The sequence below is a fragment of the Triturus cristatus genome, chromosome 12, assembly GCF_964204655.1.
Source record: "Triturus cristatus chromosome 12, aTriCri1.1, whole genome shotgun sequence".
NCBI lineage: Eukaryota > Metazoa > Chordata > Amphibia > Caudata > Salamandridae > Triturus > Triturus cristatus.
Window position 1 is genome coordinate 523,200,105 of NC_140595.1, and position 24,293 is coordinate 523,224,397.

The window sequence follows — 24,293 nt, forward strand, 5'->3', positions numbered from 1 at the left end:
GTTTAAAACATTTGTAAGCAAGGGGGCCCATAAATCTGGTATTTCTTGGAAAAAGGCGATTGGAACTCCGTCTGGGCCTGGAGCTTTGCCTGGGATGCATGAGCTCAGTCCTTCCTACACTTCATTTAGTGAGAAGGAAAGGGCACTAGGGGTACACTCTTCTATGGTTGGGGAAGGTATTCGTGAAGATGTACTAGGGGAAAGATGTCTCCAAAATGGGTTACCCATGCTTCCTCACCTACATTACTGTCAAGGGAGGGATCCTTATTGTTTTTAAAATGTGGAGCATTCACTATTCTCCAGAACTCCATGCTGTTGCCTGGCCTGGCTGCCTGGTCAAGATCTGCCCAGATTTCGTTCTTCATGTCCCTTTTTCTGTTCCGTCGAGCTAGCTTGTACTTGGCCCTTAATACCTTTATTTGTTCATGATGTCTGGGGCTTGTTTTTTGGGCGTGTATCAGTGCCTTCCTGGATTGGGTACAGGACGAATTAAACCAGCCTTCTGGCTTTGACCCTCTATGGCGTGTCAGCGACGTTTTTACTTGCTCTAGGATGCTGCAAAAGGCCATTACCATTTCACCTGGCTCAGTATCTGGTTCTAGGCATAATGATACCTTTCTCCTTGTACTTTGGACGATAGCCGAGGTCAGTTTAGGTTTGTCAATGTGGGGCCACTTTAGCTGTATTCTGTTTCTTCTGCCTACTATATTATTTTGCTTACAAGGGAGATTTTCTGGGAATACATTTAGTTGCAATTGGAGGATGGCGTGATCACTAAAGCTTGAGATCGAATTCTGGGATCTGGTGGCCCTTAGACTGATTGGGGTAGTAACTAATATGTAATCAATAACTGATACTACCCTGTTTCTCTGAGATGTACCCATTGGAATGCCGGTTACTGGTTCGGGGTCATTGGTCATTTCCATATTTCTGGAGGATAATATCCTATTTAAGGCTTTGCCATATTCGTTGTGGGTGAAATGAAGCAAATGATTTCCCCCCGGATCCTCTGACCCACACACGGGGGGTGTATTATATTTGCAAGGGTGTATGTTGAAGTCCCCCCAGCCAAATGATATTTGGAACCTCCTTTCTGGAAGTTCCTATGATAAGATTAAGAGTCCTGTCAACCTCACCCACAATGGAGTGGATATTCGTGCCAAGACATATATACAAATCCCGCGTTCTCCTCCAGGCATTTGGGCAAAAGTCTGTACATATCATAGGGCGACCAACCGTCCGTAAATTTCCGAGACCGTCCGTGATTTGGATCTTGCATCCGTTGTCCGTGATGATCCCTTTTACGAATGGCTTTTGTCCGTAATTTTGGGCATTGGGGAACAGCACAGGTCCCCTGCGAGAAGCTTCAGCTCCCTGATGGGGCCGCCTAGCACTCCTCCTATGAGCACAAGAGCAGCCCCAACCCGCCCATTGTCATTCTGCCTGCGGCTGATTGTCACATACAGAATGACAATGGGCCAGTCTTGGCTGTTAAAGCATGTGGTGACCTCCTCCTGCCTTGGTCTAGGGCAGGGCACTCTGTTTTACCAGTACATAAAGAAAAATGTTGCACTTCACCAGATGGAAGGAATGTACAGAATCCAGTTCATGAAAAGAAGCCAGCGAAAGAAGTTAAAAAGGGGTTATAGTTTTTTCACAGTCTCATCAGTTTGGAACTGAAGCATTTTCAATATTGCATTCAATAAAGCTATAGTTGCTGCTTTTTTTTTATGCAACTAACAACCATTGGCAAAGCCAATAGTCCTGGCTTGTTGTAGGTGTAATGTGTTATATATCTGGATGCAATAATAAAAGTAGCAGAATACCAGTCGGGCAAGCCCCCTATACTAAGCACAGATGTTTAGTTACCATAATTTAAGCCATTCCCTTAATTACATCGGGCATGTCATTTGGAGAGATCCCCCAGTTTTTTCAACCCATTTAAAGCCCTGGAAACAAAACCATATCATAGTCATTTCACGTCCTGGCGTTGTGCATCATGCATGACTTCCATGTTTTCAGATTGCCTATGTTAGGAACTACAGCAGGGGTAACGTTCTTGATGGGCCTCTTCTGTCTGCAAATCTACAGACAAAGGCTCAGCGCATAATTAATGTGAAAAGGTGGGTGATTAAGTGAGTGAAGGAGTGGGTGAATGGCTGGATTGCTAAGTGAAAGGCTGAATGGATGAGTGAAAGGGTGAATGGGTGGAAAATCAGAGATAGGCTGGATAGATGAGTGAGTGGAGAGATGCATGAGAGAAAAGGTAAATACATAGATGTATGGGTGGAATGGTGGATGTATGGGTGGAATGGTAGATGTATGGGTAAGGGGTGGATGGATGGGTGAAAGGGTGGATGGATGGGTGAAAGGGTGGATGGATGGGTGAAAGGGTGGATGGATGGGTGAAAGGGTGGATGGATCGATAATGAGAGAAAGAATGGGTGGATGGATGAGTGAGTGGAAGGATGGATGAGAGAAAGGGTAAATAAATAGATGTATGGGTGGAATGGTGGATATATGGGTGGAATGGCTGATGTATGGGTAAAAGTGTGGGTGGATGGGTAAAAGGGTGGATGAATGAGTGAAAGGGTAGATGGATGAGTGAAAAGGTGGATATAGGCGAGTGAATGGGTAGATGGATGAGTGAAATGATGGATGGATTGAAGAATTGATGGGTGAAAGGGTGAATGTATTGACGGATGAGTGAAAGGATGGGTGTAAGGATGGATGAGTAGGGTAGATGGGCAAAATAATGGATGTATGAGTGAAAGGGTGGATGGATGAGTGAAAGGATGGATGAGTGAAAGGATGGATGAGTGATAGGGTCAATAAATGGATTCATGAGTGGATGAGTGGGTGGGTGAAGGGATGGCTAAGTGAAAGGGGGATAGAGAGAGAGAGGGAGGATGGATGGATGAGTGAATGTATGGATGGATGATTGACAGGATGGGTAGATGGGCAAAATAATGGATGTATGAGTGAAAGGGTGGATGGATGAGTGAAAGGATGGATGAGTGAAAGGATGGATGAGTGATAGGGTCAATAAATGGATTCATGAGTGGATGAGTGGGTGGGTGAAGGGATGGCTAAGTGAAAGGGGGATAGAGAGAGAGAGGGAGGATGGATGGATGAGTGAATGTATGGATGGATGATTGACAGGATGGATGGACGAATGGGTTTATGGAGGAGTGAAAAGAAGGATGTAAGGATGGATGATTGAAAGAATGCATAGATGAGTGAAAGGGAGGGTGAAGAGCTGGGAGAAAGGATGGATGGATGTGTGAAATGGTGAATGGATGGATGAATGGATGGATGAGTGTCTGGTTGAATGGATGGATGGATGAGTAAGTGAAAGGATGGCTGGATTGGTGAAAGGGCAAATGGTTGGATGGATGAGTGGATGGATGGGTGGAAGTGTGGAAGGATGAGTGAAAGGATGGATGGGTGAAAGGGTGGATGGATGGATGAGTGACAGGGTGGATGGAGGCATAGATGAGTGAATGATGGATGGAAGGATAGATGATGGATAGGTTTGGAAATGGCTGAATAGGTTTCGATATAGTTGGGCACACAGATGGAAAGACAGAATGAATTGTGAAAGACTGAATAATGGATAAAAGAATGAATGGATGCCACACCCCCAGCTGACTCAACCCGCCATCCCAAACCGACAAATGATGTCAGGAAGCAAGCGTGGAACTCAGGCTTGAAATGCTCCATCTGCCTGCTAAAATGCAGAAACGAATTCCTTGTACGGCGCCGTGGTACCAAAAGAGATATGCCACCGGGAAGCAGTGCGAACAGCCCTCCACCTGCCCCAAGTCCATAAGAGATGCATGAGGGCACAGCTCTCAGCAGCCCTTCTGCGGGGAAAGGCAGGCAAGATAACATATCCTGCACTTGAGTCCCTTCCACCACAAATGTCTTTTCTTTTAAAATGTTGCACCCCTAAGATTATGGCGCTCAGGGCAACCACTCATGTGGCTCACCCACACTACGCCACTGCCTACCAGTATGGACTATGGAGGCCATCTGACTCTTATACCTTGTAGCCCTCATTGTCTTAAGTGACATTTTCTATACATTGACTTTCACATTTAGGAGTCATTGTCTCTATATAATATGTGTGTAATGCACTCCGACACCCTGCCGTACATACTTTGGATAAGAAGCACTATAAAAGAAATTGGATACACATGATAAAGAGTCTATGTGAAGATGAGGGGCACCATTGGAGGATGGTAGCAAGGCAGACGGACCATACCCGCATCAGGCGTTTCCCTGGGAGGCTGGAAGTGTGGGGGGGGATTTGTTACTGGGCGCTATAAAACAAATTAAATACATGTGAGAGAGAGGTACTGTTGGTGATAGTGATGGAATCATTGAAGAGCCCCATCAAAGATTGTTGTATCCTGGTGCACAGCCAAGTCATCATTTACTATGCTTTAGAAGCTTATACAATTGATATATGACAAATGTATTGTAGAATGCACTGTGTTTTCCCAAAGTTTCTTGGGGGTGCGAAAACAAAGGCTGTAATGAAATGAACTGTGCAAATGTTTCAAAACCTATCAGCAATTGAATAACCAGAAATGGACCTCTTGTTTTTAATACAGAAGTGTGCTGGAAACAGAGTTTTAATAGGATTTAAACAATCAAGACATTATACTTGGTGAGTTTAAATTATACATATTTGCCGAAACCACATTCCCACACATTAGTATTTGTGCACTATATAGTTTTATCAGTAAAACTACATGTTGGTATTTTGCTTCCATTCAATCGAAAATGTATTGTATGTAAAAGACATTGCCTCCTTCTGCCCTACAATTATGCCTTAACAGTGTATACAGTTTCTAGTCTGCAACACACTCTGTGCATCAGTGAGAATCTGCAGCTTACAGCACACAGAAAGGAAACAGCCCAAGCAGTATACTATTTCCTATATACCGATAAAAAAAGTAGAGCTGCTATATGGCTAGCCAGGGCATTATGTAGTAATGTCAACTCCTATCTAACCAGTGTGACTAACAATAATACCATAACGCTAAGCAGTGTTCATCCAATTATAGCTCATTCAGGCTGATTAATAACTCCATTCCTACAACGCCGCCACTCTCATCGCACTCAACTCCGGCCGGATCCCCGGCTGCTGCAGAGCCACCCCAAGACGCACCCACGGACCATTCAGCTGCCATTCCTGCAAGTTCTCCTGCATCCAGCCCTGTACCGCGCCCGCCAAGCCGAGCACCAGCAGCAACCACCTGAAGTGCATCCTGCTCAACACCCGCTCCGTCCACTGACACACCGTGGAACTCTGGAACCTGCTCGACACCACATCTCCAGACGTCGCCTTCCTCACGGAAACATGGATGAACGCCTCCTCAGCACCCGACATCGCCATCGCCATCCCGGACGGATACAAGATCACCCGGAGGGACCGCGTCAACCAGACAGGAGGAGGCCTCGCCATCGTCCACAAGAACACCATCCGCATCACGACCAACACCGACGACACCCTCACAGCTGCCGAACACCTTCACTTCCAGATACACACCGACCCCAAGACCACACTCAGAGGCACCCTCATCTACAGACCCCCAGGACCCTGCACTCAATTCAGCGAAGACATCGCAGACTTCATCAGCCCACACGCCCTCCCCTCCGCTGACTACATCCTCCTAGGGGACCTCAACTTCCACCTGGAGAACAACAACAACAACAACACCACCACCCTGCTGGACAACCTCGCCAACCTCGGACTTAAGCAACTGGTGAACTCCCCCACCCACTACGCCGGACACACGCTTGATCCAGTCTTCTCCTCCAGCAAGTACATCTCCTTCAGCCACGCCACCGGACTCCACTGGACAGACCACAGCTGCGTCCACTTCAGCTTCAGAAGAACCACGACTCACCACCACCCGCAACAGGCTCCCCGCAGGAACTGGAACAAGATCACCACCGACCAGCTCACCACATCACTGAACCAGAACCCTCCCGCCAGCTCAACGGACCCCAACCAAGCAGCCAACAACCTCACACAGTGGATCACCAACTGCGCTGACGACCTCGCACCTCTGAAAAACCACCCCAGCAGGCCCGGCAGCAAGAAAGCCTCCTGGTTCAACGACGACCTCAAAAACTCCAAAAAGAACTGCCGTACCCTCGAGAAAGCCCGGCGAAAAAATCCGACTACAGACAACATGACCGCCCTCAAGCACGCCTCCCACAAACACCACCAGCTGATCCACACAACCAAGAGGACAGCATTCAAGGAACGACTAGACAACAACGCACACAACAGCAAGGAACTCTTCAGCATCGTCAAAGAGCTCTCCAACCCCAGCGCCGGAAACAACGACATCACTCCCTCACAAGACCTCTGCGACTCCCTCGCCTCGTTCTTTCACCGCAGGATCGCCGATATACACAACAGCTTCGGCGCACAGACCACGCACCCAACCACCGAACCAACGACCCCCACCACCACCCTCCGCGCCTGGACCCCGGTCAGCACCGAAGACACCATCCACACGATGAACACCATCCACTCCGGTTCACCAACCGACCCATGCCCCCACCAAGTCTTCAACAAGGCCGACTCCGTCATCGCACCCCAACTCCGGGACATCATCAACCGCTCCTTCAACACCGCCACCTTCCCGGAGAGCTGGAAGCACGCCGAGCTCAGCGCCCTCCTGAAGAAGCCATCAGCAGACCCCTCCGACCTCAAGAACTACCGCCCCATCTCGCTCCTGCCTTTTCCTGCCAAAGTCATCGAGAAGACCGTAAACAGACAGCTTGCCGCCTTCCTCGAGACAAACGGAGTCCGGCTTCCGAGCAAACCACAGCACCGAGACCGCCCTCATCGCAGCCACTGACGACATCCGAGCCCTGCTCGACAACGGGGAAACAGCGGCCCTCATACTCCTGGACCTCTCCGCAGCGTTCGACACTGTCTGCCACCGCACCCTAGTACAGCGCCTCAGCAACATCGGAATCCAAGAGAGGGCTCTAGATTGGATCATCTCGTTCCTCGCCGGAAGAACCCAGAGAGTCTGCCTCCCCCCGTTCAGATCCGAGGCCACCGAAGTCATCTGCGGCATCCCGCAAGGATCATCACTCAGCCCCACCCTCTTCAACATCTACATGAGCCCCCTCACAGCCATCGCACGCCAACACAACCTCAACATCATCTCCTACGCCGACGACACTCAGCTGATCCTCTCCCTCACCAACGACCCAACCACCGCTAGAACCAACCTACATGAAGGGATGAAAGACGTAGCCGAGTGGATGATGAACAGCTGCCTGAAACTGAACTCAGACAAGACGGAAGTCCTCATCCTGGGATCATCACCCTCCGCCTGGGACGACTCCTGGTGGCCCCCCGCCCTGGGCAGTGCACCCAAACCTACGGCCACGCACGCAACCTGGGCTTCATCCTGGACTCCTCTTCTCGATGACCAGACAAGTCAACGCCGTCTCATCATCATGTTTCAACATCCTACGCATGCTCCGAAAGGTCTTCCGATGGATCCCCACCGAAACCAGAAAGACGGTCACCCAGGCTCTCGTCACCAGCCGACTGGACTACGGAAACACCCTCTACACCGGAACCACAGCCAAACTACAGAAAAGACTCCAACGCATCCAGAACGCCTCCGCACTACTCATCCTTGACATCCCCCGACACAGCCACATCTCCGGTCACCTGAGAGACCTGCACTGGCTCCCCGTCAGCAAGAGAATCACGTTCCGACTCCTCACCCACGCACACAAGGCCCTCCACGACCTGGGCCCCAGATACCTCAACAACCGCCTGACCTTCTACACTCCCACACGCCAGCTACGATCGACCAGCCACGCCCTCGCCACCGTTCCACGCATCCGAAGAGCCACCATGGGAGGAAGATCCTTCTCCTACCTGGCAGCCAAGACTTGGAACTCCCTCCCCAGCCACCTCCGCCTGACCCAGGAAGCAACTCAAGACCTGGCTGTTCGAGCAGTAGCGGACCCCCCTCCCCCTAGCGCCTTGAGACCCTCCGGGTGAGTAGCGCGCTTTACAAATGTCTTGATTGATTGATTGATTTTCCTGCTTAATGCTCTTACCCTCACACAAGACCTGTCTGCTATGGGTCGTATCCATTACTCAGTACTGTACCAGCCCCTTTGCAAGCCATCACCAGCTGAACAAAAATGGAATACCTGAAGCGATCTGACACATAAAGCTGGCCACTCGGAGGACTGCACTCTAGTCCAGCACTGCAGGTCCCAATCAGGTACATCCTATCCGTGCCGCTTTACATCTCACAATGGCACTAATGTGTCTGTAAAACGTGCCTTTTTTACCGAAGTTTTGTCCTGAATTTTGACCTTCTGTCCAGAATTTTTGTCCTGAATTTCCACCCTTTGTCCTAAATTTTTACACTCACTGTCCTGAATTTGCATCCATACCAGTTGGTCACCCTAATATATTGTATGCAGCAGATCAGGATGAAATGCATTCAAAGGAACTTGAATTGTGTAAATATACATCTAGCATTTCCAGATACTGTCGTAATGTACACGCATACTCTACATCATTACTCATCTGTCAGATGGTCGCGTGTTCTCCATCCTGTTTCTCCATTTGTGCTCTTGACTCCATGGGCTAATCCTCTTACAGCATCCCCAACAGTGCGGACACCGTTCAGCTGTCCATCCTCTGATCTAGAGCTCATCGCAATACCTCACACTCAGGTGCTGGACTGGGAATTGCTTCCAGGCCATCTGATCTGGCCCAGTCTATCTTGCATAAATTAGGTTCTAACCTTTCTGTAATCCAAACCGAGGGTCTTCTATGTCAAATCTAGCAGATGCACCTTCCTGAAACAAGCGGACGATATATTATTTCCCTTAAATACATCTAGTGATAATCAGCTCAGCATTTAGACATGAAATGAGGGAGACCCCTAAATGGTGCTTTTGGATGTATGGTACCCACGACCTCTCCGAGTGTGAAGAGAAGCCTCAACAGATTTTCACTCTGTGTTCCACCCAGGAAGTTCTTTTCAGTGGGTCGCTCTTTCTCTAACCAGGGGGTCAAATATTATAGCCATGAGGCTAGATGCTAAACCTTAAAATTGGGCACACCTTAGCCCATATCACAGAAGACTTTACGTTAAGCCCTAGACATGTGTGTTTTGGAACAAAACACAATATGACTTGAATGACATATAGGTTTACAGGGGAATTTTCAAGTTTTACTTTGGTCATTGCAATGTTTTGGCAATGCCTGGAAAAGGATTTCAGGTCACAAAATGTGTCTTGCTGTTGAGTGCAGCTCCCGGCTCCTTCTACACAAATACTGGTGTGTTCGTCGAGGAGGTCCAGAGGTGAGACAGTCTATTTAAGAATAGTTGGGGACCAGCAACATGATCATTGAAGGGTGGCTGCTCGGTCCAAGAGGGGGACCTGTGCATACAGGCTCTTCCGCGAATGTCTAGTATTGGCATTAGCTCATGGTGCTGAATTGTGGCAATATATCAACACTGAGGTAATTGAAAAGTACAACATCTTTTTCTGTGGTCACTTTGTAACTATTGCACATAGTCGCCCTGAGGCTTGAACTGGGTATCCATACTATTGATGGTATCACTTCTCTTCCAGCTGTGTTACATTGGATTACAATGCAAAGACTCTTTTGGATGCATTACCCTTATTTAACCACAGTAAATGTTGCTGGTTAACTGACGTGATGACATTGTGTTATGCCCTGCATGGTATTTTCATATCTTGCAGTTTACTAGTTCACCTGCTGATCAGCCACAGTGTGTGTTTGGAGTAGAATGTTGAGAATGCTGTGATGCATAGAACGTTGGGAGTCTGACTGGGTGAGGTATGACAGTTACAGATGGGCTGAGCAGCAGGCAGGCTGCTCCTGGTGGGGTTTGATACTACAAAGGTGTTTGCTGTGGCATAGGACCAAGGACTGACTACTGGGCTAACCTACTTTACCTTATCCTGTTACCTGTACTACCTGTTGGATGTACCAGTAAACCAACTTGCTGTACTACTGGAATAAAGGTACTAAAGAACTTACATGGCTATCAGCGTCTACTTCATGTAAGAGTACAACATATTTTTGGCAACGAGCGAGAGTTGGAGACTTACTCACTGCCCTACATGCCCTTGGAGACGATCTAGGAACAAGAAGAAGAAATTTCAAACAGCGCAACAAAAGAAGTAACTCAAGATGTCACAAGCAACAAAAGATAGTGGCACAGCACTCTACGCAACCCCACCAGTGTCCTGTACATCGGACAGCCCCAGCAACAGAGTGCTGTACAGTGTGGTTGTGCGTACACCCACAAGTTCTGCGCCTAAAAGGAAAGTCAATGTCTTGGTAATATTTGTCCACAAGTACTTAGGCGCAGCAAAGATCAAGACAAACATGGACTACTGTTTAGCGCCATATTTTGATGATGCCTGGTGTTGGCGCTACTTTGGAGGAGCATAAAGACTGATTTTAAATTTACAGTTTACTTTGGATACAGCGCAGGTCAAGTCTTACATGTGGAAGTGCTTGAAAAAACGTTTTGTACATGCCTCATGGATCTACAGTCATGGAGTGTTCACATGAAGGAGAGTATGTGTTATGTTCTGTTACTCTCAATTCATGGACAAGTACGAGTTTCCATGGAGCGGCAGGTGAGACTTAGTTTTTTTTTGTTTGTCATGGATTTTGAGTCCGCTGTGAGACCTTAAAGTCGCGGTGTTTCTCAACCGCCTATTTATTTTTCAAATTCAAACGTAGCACGAGCTCTGTATGGCGCGTGAAATCCTACCTCCATGAAGACGCTCGTGGCTTCGTGTGGTCCTCTATGACGTCCTCCGGAGTCTGCACTGCTTGTTATTAGACGCTTGGCACTCTGAACGTGCCGTGAGCCACTCGACACGGCGTGATGAAGCGTGGCGCCATTTTGAGGGTGGCGATCGCCCATAAGTATTGTTGTTCAGCAGATTCGGCCAACCACGTAACTTTAACGTTATGCGCTGTGTCCTCGCTAATTATTTTTTTTTGAAGCACGAAGATGATCGAGAAGGTCGTCTCAACTGGTGTGTGAGCGGGCTGCTGATGATCCAGGTGATTGATTGGTACACCAGCGGTGAGTGGAAGTTTATGGTTCCTTCAGTTTTAAGAGTATCCGGTGGCAAAAATTTTCTTGGATCTACTTTTTGGCACTGGACATTTGGAAAGTTAAATTCAGAGAATGTTCCTGTTTCAGAACATTGGGGCTGAACATTATGCAGTGACTATTTGGAGCGTTGGTGATTTTTCAACATGAATGGTGGAAATGTTTTCGGGTGAGAGATCGCTCACCGGCGTGACACAGTTTTAGGATGTATTCCATTTAGTGTACTTGCAAGTTTTATGGAATGTTATTTAGTGTAGTGATATGCCACAGTCTTCGCTTCCCTGAATATGGGTGGGACATATAATGTCTGGGTGGTAATCACAGGTTTATCCCTAGTTTCAGTGATGTGGTTCTGTTTATGCTCATTATGTAGTTATAGTGCTCTATTAGTGGTGTTATTGGGCAGAGGCTACATGTATGCCTGGTTTAGTTAGTGAGTGTAAAGTTGAGGTGTTTCGACCTCAGTGGTTCTAATTCCACAGGTTTAGTGCCCTTACGCAAGGGATGCCCTAATAGAGTTGTTAGTGGGCAGTTTGGGTATGGGTTTGGTTTTATTTCATTCCCATGTAGAGTTATTGGAACCCCTGCTCTGGGGTGGGTATGTGGTCTTGGTACACATCAAGCGGCACACGCGGCCTTTTTATTGAGGCGAGTTGGTGAGTGAGATTTCTACTCACAGTTCCCATATTATAGGGATGGTCATGGTCTGGGTACGAGCCCCTTTCCATAGTGCGTTACACGCAGCCTTTACTAAGGTGTGTTTATGGGTATTGTTCCCATTCAAGGTTTACAGATTAGTTCTTTTTGGTAACCCGGACGCGGGTCATGTTTTCATGGTTTCCACCAGTTAACATAACATTGTACCCTTTCACAGGGTTGGTTTAGTTTTATGGGTACGGTTCCCCTACACAGGGTGTATCTTCTAGTTATATGGTCCCATATTCATTGTTATAGTCTTAGACCCTTATATTAGGGTGGTCTTTAGGGTCATAATCCCAAGTTTTTGTACCTCACAAGAGGAGTGAAGGTTTGGTTTTATAATCATCTTCACATCGTAGGTAAGTTTCCTTATGCTAGGAACTTTGCTTTTCATTTGTTCCCTTTCATTAGGGATTGTACTTGCTGGGTTTGTTTATTGGGTTTCTGACAAATGAGATTTCTTTAGGTCATGTTTTTTTTTCCCCAATATGTCGTGCATAACTCTTACATAGGGTTGGAATGCGTTGGAAGGGTCCCATGCTTTACTAGGTCATTCCTACTCAGGAAGTGCATGCATGGTAGTTAGACCCAAATTCAGTGGCAGGGTGGTTACCTGTTGTCTAACGCAATGACACTTTTTCATTTTGTTTTTGGGAGAGGATGGGTTGTTGTACTCAATTTTACAATTGTTGTATTTTGTCCGTTCTCTACTTTGAATGGTTCATTATCTCTCGTGATGTTCTTATTTGCACATCCCTGGTTTTGATTCATTCTTTTCATGGGTAATTTTGCTATGTTTGAGATTTGGCAATATGTGCATTATGCATCAGAATGTTTTATAGAGATTTGGCAATATGTGCATTATGCATCAGAATGTTTTATAGATTGGGTTGGGTCGTAGGGTTTGTTTCCCTTTTGCTTATTTATTGTCTCAATCTATTTTATTCTTTTTATTGCCTTTGAATCTTTCGTGTTGTTTAACACTTTTAGGCATCTCTGAGTTTTGAATCATTTTATTACAAGTGTATTTTCGTTTGTGTATGGTTTGCTCATATAGCATTGTTGTATTTCCATAGTACAAATGTCACTTTCGTTTTTCATTTTAAAAGAAGGGGGATATGTTATGCCCTGCATGGTATTTTCTTATCTTGCAGTTTACTAGTTCACCTGCTGATCAGCCACAGTGTGTGTTTGGAGTAGAATGTTGAGAATGCTGTGATGCATAGAACGTTGGGAGTCTGACTGGGTGAGGTATGACAGTTACAGATGGGCTGAGCGGCAGGCAGGCTGCTCCTGGTGGGGTTTGATACTACAAAGGTGTTTGCTGTGGCATAGGACCAAGGACTGACTACTGGGCTAACCTACTTTACCTTATCCTGTTACCTGTACTACCTGTTGGATGTACCAGTAAACCAACTTGCTGTACTACTGGAATAACGGTACTAAAGAACTTACATGGCTATCAGCGTCTACTTCATGTAAGAGTACAACACATTGTTTAAAGAAAATATGAAAATATATGTTTAAATCCTTAATTGATAAACCAGAGCACAACATGCAAGATTAAGGTATACACTGGCATTCTGAGCAGGAAAGGATGAATCAAAGTATTAAGTGTGGACATGCCCCTGCTAACTCAACTACCAAGGCATGACAAGGCCAGTGCGGGTTCACGCCTTGGAACACGAAAACAACACAGCTTTCTGGGGGCGTGTCTTCTGCCAAGACTGGACCTCCTGGTGGTCCTCAGAGTTGTTTGTCTCTTCTTCATTCCTGCCACTGGAGCTTGTGAAGGTGTTTTGGTGATTTCTTCTTATATGCAGGGGTTATGTCTAGATTAGCAGTGTTTCTTTAAGTAAGGATATATGGATTCTTGTGAAAAATGCTGAAGATTTTTTCGATATTTTCTTACTATAAGTTTATAGAAAACTTGTGACATTGAGCTACGTTTGCATTGATCACCAATTAATACCACTGACCCAGCCACTCACTATGTGAATAAAAACACATTTTGCGCCTACACTCTTGACTCATCACCGTGGTAGAATTTACAGCACATCAGTGCATGCAGTGAATTCTTAATGAATGTGCGATCTATTGATGTGTAATGTTTGACAGCTGATATGCATGTCATGTGAGCCATGCACCAATATGGCACAGTGACGTACTCAGCGATCCACTCACCTTGCACACTTGCAACTTGAATGACATCAATTGACCTTCACATGCTCATATGGGCTCAAACAATGATTAATGATAAATACATGTGGTGGGTGGCAGACAATGGGGCAGCAGGATTGCAATTGGTAAGGGATAGATGATATGAAGAGCCAATGAAAAGGAGTATATTGGTGTACACACATAAGGAAATACAAGTATCAGAGAATGGTCAGGACATAAGGAAATTAAATACAAAGTGGAGTTTTAACCTAGGAGAAGAAGCACACAAGGCTAGGAGGACAAACATGGAAAAAAAAGAGGAGGGGGAACAAAAAATAGTGAAACGAAAAAAAGGTTGCTCTTCATGTACTCAAGATACTCGGCGTGAGGGGAGAGGACACGGATCGGCGACTCGGATTCAGTTACTGAACAAAGATATAAAAGGACAGGACTTTATACTCGAAGCCCAGAAGATTTACCTATTACCCCATGCCTCAGGACAGTGTGGTCTGGAATTATCACCACACTTATTACTTCTTAAAAGTGAAGCCTTGAAAAAGTTGCATGTACAAGCATACGGAGGCGACGAAACACGTGTTGGCTTGGAATCTATTCACTAAGAAAAGCTCGAAGAAAGAATAAAAGGGCAAAGAAATAACTTGGATTGATTATTTGTCTTAATTATATGTGAATAACTATTGCAACGGATGTCATTTATATATCACGTGTGCTGGGGATCTCTAATTATGTATCTAGCAGTATCCTGGTACAGGATTCATTTTTCAGGTGAACTGTCACCGTCCTTGTTTCCCACTTCCCTAACCTTTATCGCCTCCATCACTCCCTCATACATGGTAGGAGCTACATGTACAAATGGTCGTGATATCACTACTATTTATATTATGGCAGAAAAATGGACATGGAGAAAGGTATGCCGGGGCTTCTGATATTGGCAGGGCTGAGAAGACACCTTAGTTGGACAGGAGAATAGATTTTAAGGCACCCAATCTATTGATCAGCAAGGTAGAACCAAAAGTGACTCAAGGCCTTGGTGGCCTCCTCTCCAGTGTTACCTATGACTTCAATGCCTTCTCCTCCAGTATCACTAATGCCGTAGTGTCTTTTTTGTGTTTAGGTAGCTTTTATTAGTTAGAAATCAAGAGAGGCACACATTCAGTGAAAACATGCATTACAGGCAAAATCTATGCATTATACGATGCACATGAGAATACAGTTAATTACACAGAGCAAATTGGTATGGCACAGTCAGAGAAGTTAAACAGATGAGCAAGGACACAATGGAGGGATGAGGTTGCAATATAACTAAGCAGAGCAAATGTGATCAAGAACACGAAAAGAGCCATACTACAAGTGAGACTAAGTATGATGTGATGCAGTTCCGAGAAAATTGACAATATTTGTATCGCCTACATTACATAGGAAGCCAGGGTGGGAAAGGGGAGGGAAGGGGGTTGAGGAATAAGTTGGGATGTCTGTCACATGACTCCAGCATGATCCCCAGGAACTAATAGTGGAAAGGGTCAGTGGATCCTGAGAGCCTAGTTCCATGTAGTTATTGAGGGACTGCCAAACCTTACTAGAGGTTAGTGGTACGAAATGCCTTCCTCAGAGTGACATATGAGACCCACTGAGATATAAAACCCAAGCCCACCAGGTGTGGTATGATAGATTTTTGAAGGACTTCTATTCTGTAAGTATGATTTTAACTGCAATGGTTAAGAGCAAGTCTAACAAGGCCATATCTGTAAAGTCTAAGGGCAGAGCAGTTGTGGAAGTCCAGGGCCCCAGCGTTACCATAGTGAAGGACAGAGAGATGGAAGTGTTAAGGATAGCTGACACCTGTGTTTGTATTGCTGTCCAGTATGAGCTTAATAGGTGGCATCCAAAACACGTGCTGATGTGTGCCAGCCTCAAGTTTGCAGTTCCAGCACTTGTCATTATTGCTTAGTTTTAGTTTGTATAATCAATCTGGAGTCCAATGTAAAAGGTTAATTGTGAAGAATTTTGACTGAGTAAGAGATAGAGCCACTTTGTTTTGCAGGGAGAGTTTACCAATAGTGTGCCAAGAGTCAGTTATAAAATGCCCAAAAACCCATCTATCAAAATGTTTGGTCCATTTTGTACAGATAAGTGACTCTTGTGGTAGAGGGAGATCAGATAAAAAAATGTACATTTTTGAAGCAATATGTCCCGGGCGTTGCCAGAGCGTTGGTGACAGCGCTATGAAACCTACAGGATTTAGCGCCAAACATTTTGTTTGACTTGAACTGACCTTTATATACAAATATGTATCTTTCCGATGGAAAATGCATTGTAGTGTTTGCACCCAGATGCTGGTGTTTGTTCAACATAAGTGTGCCACTGAGCTCCATAGTTGGGATCATGCACATTTCAAGCCGATATATGCATCTTTAGGATGTGACTCAGCAAGAAGCCATGTCACCATAAACCCTAGGCTCAAAAAGTCCCTCCACTATTCATTGTTGCTTGTTGCAACACGAAAAGTTGCATACGGATGCACTTTGAGCCCCCGCCACCACAATTGACTTGCTGATGACTTGCAGGTTGATGGCGCTTCAGCAGCGACAAATGTTCTGTGGCTCCTGGTCGCTCTTATACAACATATGGCCAGGACAATGCCACAAACACACATCACAGGGTGCAAGGGCCACGCTGCCCTGTAGAGACTGAGGCATAGGTTCGTTCAGCAGCATGCTGTCCTGTTGTCGAGGCAGCGGCATGTGATGCAGACATCTAAATGGGATAGCCTCAGAGATGCCTCCCGTGATGGAATTGTAGCTCACCCAGAACCTTGACAGGGACAGGGATTGCCTGGGAGCAGGTAGTGGATACTTTAGCTCCACAACACCAAACTGTAACCATTTTCAGAATCTCAATTAGTGGGATGGAATACAACCTGATCATCTGTGCATGACATTCTGAGGTTTGTAATACGTTGACGTCTAGCTTTTCTCTTCTTCCAGCTGTACGCCTCAACAACAGAACCAACGCATTCAAAAGTGACAAAGGTTCATGCGGGCCTCATACCGTCCCTTTGGGCTGGTTGGTGTGACAAGTGTTAGCAGAGGCCAGTGGGTGGCTAGGAAGATCTCCATAAATTCTCTGATGGGCTAGTTACATTTCTCGATGCCTTGATCATATGTGTGTTCCTTCTCAGGCACCACTATGTTGGAAGGCATATTTGCCATGTGATTGCCTAGCTGTCCCACTTTTGCACCTAGTCTGTATTGTGCTTGATGACTCTTTGTGTCATTGCCATTTCCACTACCGGGGATGGGTGACATCTGGATCTTAGTCCTGGCTGGACAGGTGTATGTTACCATTGGTTTATATTTCAGCAGGTGTGTCTCAGCTTTGTGAATCAGCACTACTTCTGCTGAAGCTTTTCATCTATTGTACTGTTTTGTGATATTTTCTTCTGCTCACTTCTTCGTACGGGCTGGGCATTCTCATCTTTTCTTGGTCATTCTTACAATTTTGTGTCACTCTCGTTGGAAACAGACAGTTTTTTTCACTCCTAGTGTAAGAACTCTGCAGTTTCAGAGACCCTTCAGCAATCAGAATATTACACCCACACTGCCACATGCAAGGGAGATTTCCTTTTCGTAACTGCAGAGATTTAGGCATTTGCCTACGCATCGGCCCAATCTGTGATTCATGAATGGCGTTCCCAGGTAATTTGGGATTGTTTGAATCCATATGATCTAGGGGATTTTGCTGGCATCATGCACCTATTAAAGTAACATAATATAATTTATGCGACTCAAATATCTCTATATTACTTGATCAATCGCCGAAAACTAAAACCCAGATGCAATCTTTCAGCTTCACTCACCAGACCAATGCCCACTACAGCCACATATAGGGAGCGAGGTGCAGAACTAGGCTGCCCATTTGTTGTACAATGAATTCTAAATTGACCATGCTGCTGCAGTGCCAACCACTCTTCATAGACATCCTGGAGTCCAAATCATGTTTAGCAATGCCTGGCATTTTCACAAAACTATTTGTTTGATTCCATTCATTTTATTGTATGCTTTTAGAGAGCTGACAAGGTGTCAATACCACTAATAAACTGTACAAGTAAAACTGGTGGACACCCTGAAAAGTCAGGGTACCAGTAGCGGCAAACATAAAGCCGGCAATGACCATAAGACCGTCTGGGAAAATAAATATAAGTAGGAGAGAATTAAACTTGACTAGCTCGTGAGCATTGTATTGTATTGTGTTGGTAATTGTGTAGCTGTTTTCATATGTATTGTTGTTTAAATGGTACTTTCCATTTCTTTTTGCAGGGCCTAAAACGTTTTCTTGGTGGTACAGTTGTGATTTTTTTTTATAGAGCTTGCCCATCTGGCAAGGTCATGGAGATCTCCAGTTTCTAATGCCTTCCTAGGTGCCAATCTGAGTGGATGGTTAAAGGATGTTGTTTGTAGGTTGTTCAATAGGCGACATGTTGCACAAAATTTATGTGGTTTGAATGACGTGGTAAAAGCACAGTACACCTAAATGCATGGGGTGCAGCAGAGTGCAAGAATAGACACAAACACCTTTACCAACTTAAGGGTTGGGCAGTGTCAAATGCAGAACAGTTGGTGTACCTCTGGTGGGTCAACTAGGGAATCTGGAGTCCACTCAATGACATCAATAGTAAGCCCATTAAACTCAGCGCTAAGCCACCATGGGAGTACTATATTGAGTTCACCCAGGGGACAGCCATAGGTACACCAAATAGGAGATTTGCTTAATCAGCAAGCCAAACATATTATATTTCCCTAGGCATTGACAAGATAGGAGGAAGCACACAGTTTGTCCATTACAAAATAGTACACATTAAATCTTTAGTTTTTTAACTTTAAATATGTTTGAGGCCAGAAAAGATACAGCGACAAAAGGGGCCTAAAATGACGGGAATGGCATGCTATAATTAAGCAGATGTATAATATACAGACTCAACTAATCACAATGAAAAAATATAGTTTTCTCATTTGCAAGTTCCACACAAAACAATTAAACTTAAAATAATTGTACAGGAGCAGAGAACCTCGGTGCAGGGAAAGTAATAATGAAAGTGAAGAAAAGCGGATCACTGCATATGCAATGAACCTGGATGGAAGTAGCCAATCCAAAGGAAATTCAAAAAATACTAAAAGAAAAATGTTGCGCTTGCAAAAATCAGTGCATAGACAGCAGCGGGAAACAGTATTTACAAGGCGGTCATTACCATGCATTACCTTTACCATGCATCCATTACAACGCATATGCCTTTACAACACATGCCTTTACCATGCACATTTTTGCCACACATATGACTTTACCACGAATGCCTTTACAACGAAAATATAAGTATTTCTCGCAAGCAAGTCTATTATATATTTTCAGTGGTTGGTGGATTATAACTGGATTTGATTATATATATACATACATAATTACATATTATATATATATATATATATATATATAGATTCTATATATATATCTATATATATATATTCACTGAAAAACCATAGGTTTCAGGCCTGATATAGTTAGGAATTAGCATTTAAAAAACCTTTGAAATTCACTGAAAAAACCATAGGTTTCAGGCCTGATATAGTTAGGAATTAGCATTTAAAAAACCAGCGAAATTCTGGATTCTGGATTCTACCCTGCCCCCTTGTCGCGTTTCTTGCGTTTGTTTTATAGGTTTCTTGTGCCTCGGTTCTACCGAGGCACAAGATGGCTGCCAACACTTCCTGATCTGGAGTGTTGACAGCCAATTAGCATTCAGCTCGTGCACGGCAGGGTGCGCGCTGGGTGCGGGGAGGGTGCGCGGATCCTCCGAGGCCATAGATATCACTAACTTTTATACCCTAATTTTCTCAGGAACTACTGAATGGATTTACACCATTTAAGCAAAAGGCACGAGTCTGAACTGAGGACTACCTCTTTGCCAAATTTGGTGTAATTCCGTTCAGCAGTTCGAGCTGTAGCTGCGTCAACAGGTCCTATTGGGAAAATGCGTTTTGGGACCCCCCTTTTTTCTCGGCCCCCGCTTGACGGATCACCGTGAAATTTTCAGGATAGGAGCGAACCGGAGCTGGCCAAAAGTTTGGAAAATTTCGTGAAGATTCGTCAATCGGCGGTAACGTTATTCCAAATAGAATGTTGCGGATTTCCTATGGAACATAGGTCTTAACTATATCTACCTACTGGCGACCGCCAGTAGGAGATATATATATATGGCACGGGACTACAGAAAATCAGCACAACGAGTTACAGCTGGGCCCTTCACCATTTGGGTGGGAGGAGCTTCTTGAACATTCAAAGGGGTTTCTTTTCAATGGACTGAGGCATTTGATAAAGGCTGTGCGCCGAAACCGGTCATGCCGAATTCTTGTGAATAAAGAGTCCAGACGAGCCCCGCTGTGTCCCTTTCTTCTTTCGTGCTTGGAGGAAGGTTTGGTGATATTTTGCGCACAGCCTGTGGTGCGCTTAAAGGGTCCCTTCCTTGATGTGGTCATGGAATACACTGGCAAGTGGAAACTACGAGTGGAAGCTAAAGTTGTGTCCGAGGTATCGGAATATCCATGACCCCCTACTCACCTGGTGTTACCGAATTGCTGCCACTGAATCGTGGTTCAACACTGTGTGGAGAGGCACAGTCATGATAGTTGTGTCTCCAGCTGAGGTGCCGCTTGATGAGAAAGGCGGGAAGTAGGGGCTCCAAGGACTCTTATTCTCCCAGTATATCCGTTAAAGAACTCTGCTGCAGCTCGAAAAACTTCTATCAGGTGCATGATGGGACTGGTGGTTCGTGGCACGGGACTACAGAAAATCAGCACAACGAGTTACAGCTGGGCCCTTCACCATTTGGGTGGGAGGAGCTTCTTGAACATTCAAAGGGGTTTCTTTTCAATGGACTGAGGCATTTGATAAAGGCTGTGCGCCGAAACCGGTCATGCCGAATTCTTGTGAATAAAGAGTCCAGACGAGCCCCGCTGTGTCCCTTTCTTCTTTCGTGCTTGGAGGAAGGTTTGGTGATATTTTGCGCACAGCCTGTGGTGCGCTTAAAGGGTCCCTTCCTTGATGTGGTCATGGAATACACTGGCAAGTGGAAACTACGAGTGGAAGCTAAAGTTGTGTCCGAGGTATCGGAATATCCATGACCCCCTACTCACCTGGTGTTACCGAATTGCTGCCACTGAATCGTGGTTCAACACTGTGTGGAGAGGCACAGTCATGATAGTTGTGTCTCCAGCTGAGGTGCCGCTTGATGAGAAAGGCGGGAAGTAGGGGCTCCAAGGACTCTTATTCTCCCAGTATATCCGTTAAAGAACTCTGCTGCAGCTCGAAAAACTTCTATCAGGTGCATGATGGGACTGGTGGTTCGTGGCACGGGACTACAGAAAATCAGCACAACGAGTTACAGCTGGGCCCTTCACCATTTGGGTGGGAGGAGCTTCTTGAACATTCAAAGGGGTTTCTTTTCAATGGACTGAGGCATTTGATAAAGGCTGTGCGCCGAAACCGGTCATGCCGAATTCTTGTGAATAAAGAGCCCAGACGAGCCCCGCTGTGTCCCTTTCTTCTTTCGTGCTTGGAGGAAGGTTTGGTGATATTTTGCGCACAGCCTGTGGTGCGCTTAAAGGGTCCCTTCCTTGATGTGGTCATGGAATACACTGGCAAGTGGAAACTACGAGTGGAAGCTAAAGTTGTGTCCGAGGTATCGGAATATCCATGACCCCCTACTCACCTGGTGTTACCGAATTGCTGCCACTGAATCGTGGTTCAACACTGTGTGGAGAGGCACAGTCATGATAGTTGTGTCTCCAGCTGAGGTGCCGCTTGATGAGAAAGGCGGGAAGTAGGGGCTCCAAGGACTCTTATTCTCCCAGTATATCCGTTAAAGAACTCTGCTGCAGCTCGAAAAACTTCTATCAGGTGCATGATGGGACTGGTGGTTCGTGGCACGGGACTACAGAAAATCAGCACAACGAGTTACAGCTGGGCCCTTCACCATTTGGGTGGGAGGAGCTTCTTGAACATTCAAAGGGGTTTCTTTTCAATGGACTGAGGCATTTGATAAAGGCTGTGCGCCGAAACCGGTCATGCCGAATTCTTGTGAATAAAGAGTCCAGACGAGCCCCGCTGTGTCCCTTTCTTCTTTCGTGCTTGGAGGAAGGTTTGGTGATATTTTGCGCACAGCCTGTGGTGCGCTTAAAGGGTCCCTTCCTTGATGTGGTCATGGAATACACTGGCAAGTGGAAACTACGAGTGGAAGCTAAAGTTGTGTCCGAGGTATCGGAATATCCATGACCCCCTACTCACCTGGTGTTACCGAATTGCTGCCACTGAATCGTGGTTCAACACTGTGTGGAGAGGCACAGTCATGATAGTTGTGTCTCCAGCTGAGGTGCCGCTTGATGAGAAAGGCGGGAAGTAGGGGCTCCAAGGACTCTTATTCTCCCAGTATATCCGTTAAAGAACTCTGCTGCAGCTCGAAAAACTTCTATCAGGTGCATGATGGGACTGGTGGTTCGTGGCACGGGACTACAGAAAATCAGCACAACGAGTTACAGCTGGGCCCTTCACCATTTGGGTGGGAGGAGCTTCTTGAACATTCAAAGGGGTTTCTTTTCAATGGACTGAGGCATTTGATAAAGGCTGTGCGCCGAAACCGGTCATGCCGAATTCTTGTGAATAAAGAGTCCAGACGAGCCCCGCTGTGTCCCTTTCTTCTTTCGTGCTTGGAGGAAGGTTTGGTGATATTTTGCGCACAGCCTGTGGTGCGCTTAAAGGGTCCCTTCCTTGATGTGGTCATGGAATACACTGGCAAGTGGAAACTACGAGTGGAAGCTAAAGTTGTGTCCGAGGTATCGGAATATCCATGACCCCCTACTCACCTGGTGTTACCGAATTGCTGCCACTGAATCGTGGTTCAACACTGTGTGGAGAGGCACAGTCATGATAGTTGTGTCTCCAGCTGAGGTGCCGCTTGATGAGAAAGGCGGGAAGTAGGGGCTCCAAGGACTCTTATTCTCCCAGTATATCCGTTAAAGAACTCTGCTGCAGCTCGAAAAACTTCTATCAGGTGCATGATGGGACTGGTGGTTCGTGGCACGGGACTACAGAAAATCAGCACAACGAGTTACAGCTGGGCCCTTCACCATTTGGGTGGGAGGAGCTTCTTGAACATTCAAAGGGGTTTCTTTTCAATGGACTGAGGCATTTGATAAAGGCTGTGCGCCGAAACCGGTCATGCCGAATTCTTGTGAATAAAGAGCCCAGACGAGCCCCGCTGTGTCCCTTTCTTCTTTCGTGCTTGGAGGAAGGTTTGGTGATATTTTGCGCACAGCCTGTGGTGCGCTTAAAGGGTCCCTTCCTTGATGTGGTCATGGAATACACTGGCAAGTGGAAACTACGAGTGGAAGCTAAAGTTGTGTCCGAGGTATCGGAATATCCATGACCCCCTACTCACCTGGTGTTACCGAATTGCTGCCACTGAATCGTGGTTCAACACTGTGTGGAGAGGCACAGTCATGATAGTTGTGTCTCCAGCTGAGGTGCCGCTTGATGAGAAAGGCGGGAAGTAGGGGCTCCAAGGACTCTTATTCTCCCAGTATATCCGTTAAAGAACTCTGCTGCAGCTCGAAAAACTTCTATCAGGTGCATGATGGGACTGGTGGTTCGTGGCACGGGACTACAGAAAATCAGCACAACGAGTTACAGCTGGGCCCTTCACCATTTGGGTGGGAGGAGCTTCTTGAACATTCAAAGGGGTTTCTTTTCAATGGACTGAGGCATTTGATAAAGGCTGTGCGCCGAAACCGGTCATGCCGAATTCTTGTGAATAAAGAGTCCAGACGAGCCCCGCTGTGTCCCTTTCTTCTTTCGTGCTTGGAGGAAGGTTTGGTGATATTTTGCGCACAGCCTGTGGTGCGCTTAAAGGGTCCCTTCCTTGATGTGGTCATGGAATACACTGGCAAGTGGAAACTACGAGTGGAAGCTAAAGTTGTGTCCGAGGTATCGGAATATCCATGACCCCCTACTCACCTGGTGTTACCGAATTGCTGCCACTGAATCGTGGTTCAACACTGTGTGGAGAGGCACAGTCATGATAGTTGTGTCTCCAGCTGAGGTGCCGCTTGATGAGAAAGGCGGGAAGTAGGGGCTCCAAGGACTCTTATTCTCCCAGTATATCCGTTAAAGAACTCTGCTGCAGCT